Source organism: Schistocerca serialis, unplaced genomic scaffold (assembly GCF_023864345.2).
Source record: "Schistocerca serialis cubense isolate TAMUIC-IGC-003099 unplaced genomic scaffold, iqSchSeri2.2 HiC_scaffold_1196, whole genome shotgun sequence".
Lineage (NCBI taxonomy): Eukaryota > Metazoa > Arthropoda > Insecta > Orthoptera > Acrididae > Schistocerca > Schistocerca serialis.
Genome location: NW_026047399.1, coordinates 1055001 through 1057500, shown reverse-complemented (window position 1 = coordinate 1057500; position 2500 = coordinate 1055001). Strand labels below are relative to the sequence as shown.

At 62.6% G+C, this 2500-nt stretch overlaps 1 pseudogene; it reads right to left on the bottom strand.

Annotated features, from left to right (window-relative positions):
- LOC126435115 (large subunit ribosomal RNA) overlaps positions 1 to 2500 on the bottom strand; it is a 7722-nt pseudogene that overhangs the window by 3788 nt on the left and 1434 nt on the right.

The window sequence follows — 2500 nt, the reverse complement described above, 5'->3', positions numbered from 1 at the left end:
ACTCAGGAGCGACAGGCTCCGAGTGCGGGAGAAGGCGGTCACGGATGAAGCCGGCGGTGGAGATCGGCTTCTTCGTGAAGAGGTCCGCCCAGAAGTCCAGCAGACCGGGGATGTCGGGTGGCGGCTGCAGCAGGGTGCCGTCCAGCAAGCCGCGCACGCAACGCGCACGCGACCTACGGAAGGCATCCTGTGTCCGCGCGTATTCCCAGCGGCGCCGCTTGCGCTTCTGCAGCGGCGGGGCGGCAGGCGGCCGCTTGGATGGTTGGCGCGGCCGCTGTGTCCTGGTGATCGACCTCTCCCCCCTGGACCCGACCGACGCAAGGGCATCCGGGAGCATGCCCAGGATGACATCGGGCGGCGTGCCCCGCCCCAGACCAATGACTCGATCCAGGGCAGAGAAACGCTGGGCGGAAGCAGGTAGCCCCGCCAGATGCTCCCAGATGGCGGCGTCAGTCGGCCCCTCCGGCGGCGGCCCGGTGGTGTCGGCCGCGAAGTCCTCGGCTGCGTCGACGGGCGGCGCAGCGGCCTCGCCCACGTCAGGCAGCGAGCTCGCTGCTCCACGGCGGGACGCCGGCTCTTCACCCCGACCGATCTCAAGTGCCTCCATGAATTGGCGGACAAGCTGCTTGTGGGCGGCTTGCCGCCGTCGGCACTTGATTGCCTCAAGCGTTCGGTCGGGGAACATCCTGGTAAGTTCTTGATTTACAAAGAAGAACCGGGCGTCCCTCTCAAGGAACAGTTCGGCCTCTGCCTTGGCGAGCGACAGGACTTCTTCCTCCGTCCACCTCGCGCGATGCCTCTCCGTCACGATCTCAGCGTTGGCGGCCGCAGGGTGTTGGCGGCGGCGATGGACCCCGAGACCGTTCTTCGTGGTAAAAGTGCGGTGGCACTCACTGCAAGCAAAGGGAGCTACACAAACTAACGCATTTTCGTTACGGCCGGTTGGCCGGATAGGTGCTGGGGTAGCTGGGGTGGCACCTTCAGCGGAAGGGCCACCATCTCTTGTTTCTTGTCGGCTGCCCCCAACTATAAAGGGATAATGCGAGGGGGGGCTGGAGAGTCATAGTTACTCCCGCCGTTTACCCGCGCTTGCTTGAATTTCTTCACGTTGACATTCAGAGCACTGGGCAGAAATCACATTGCGTCAACACCCGCTAGGGCCATCGCAATGCTTTGTTTTAATTAGACAGTCGGATTCCCCCAGTCCGTGCCAGTTCTGAGTTGATCGTTGAATGGCGGCCGAAGAGAATCCGCGCACCCGCGCGCCCCCGGAGGAGCACGCTAAGGCGGACGCGGCCTCGCAGCAAGGAAGATCCGTGGGAGGCCAAGGCACGGGACCGAGCTCGGATCCTGCACGCAGGTTGAAGCACCGGGGCGCGAACGCCGCGCAGGCGCGCGCATCCTGCACCGCCGGCCAGCACGAGGCCAACCAACGGCGAGAGCAGACCACGCCCGCGCTAAACGCCCGCACTTACCGGCACCCCTACGGCACTCACCTCGCCCAGGCCCAGCACGTTAGCGCTGACCCACTTCCCGACCAAGCCCGACACGCCCCGATCCTCAGAGCCAATCCTTATCCCGAAGTTACGGATCCAATTTGCCGACTTCCCTTACCTACATTATTCTATCGACTAGAGGCTCTTCACCTTGGAGACCTGCTGCGGATATGGGTACGAACCGGCGCGACACCTCCACGTGGCCCTCTCCCGGATTTTCAAGGTCCGAGGGGAAGATCGGGACACCGCCGCAACTGCGGTGCTCTTCGCGTTCCAAACCCTATCTCCCTGCTAGAGGATTCCAGGGAACTCGAACGCTCATGCAGAAAAGAAAACTCTTCCCCGATCTCCCGACGGCGTCTCCGGGTCCTTTTGGGTTACCCCGACGAGCATCTCTAAAAGAGGGGCCCGACTTGTATCGGTTCCGCTGCCGGGTTCCGGAATAGGAACCGGATTCCCTTTCGCCCAACGGGGGCCAGCACAAAGTGCATCATGCTATGACGGCCCCCATCAACATCGGATTTCTCCTAGGGCTTAGGATCGACTGACTCGTGTGCAACGGCTGTTCACACGAAACCCTTCTCCGCGTCAGCCCTCCAGGGCCTCGCTGGAGTATTTGCTACTACCACCAAGATCTGCACCGACGGCGGCTCCAGGCAGGCTCACGCCCAGACCCTTCTGCGCCCACCGCCGCGACCCTCCTACTCGTCAGGGCTTCGCGGCCGGCCGCAAGGACCGGCCATGACTGCCAGACTGACGGCCGAGTATAGGCACGACGCTTCAGCGCCATCCATTTTCAGGGCTAGTTGCTTCGGCAGGTGAGTTGTTACACACTCCTTAGCGGATTCCGACTTCCATGGCCACCGTCCTGCTGTCTTAAGCAACCAACGCCTTTCATGGTTTCCCATGAGCGTCGATTCGGGCGCCTTAACTCGGCGTTTGGTTCATCCCACAGCGCCAGTTCTGCTTACCAAAAGTGGCCCACTTGGCACTCCGATCCGAGT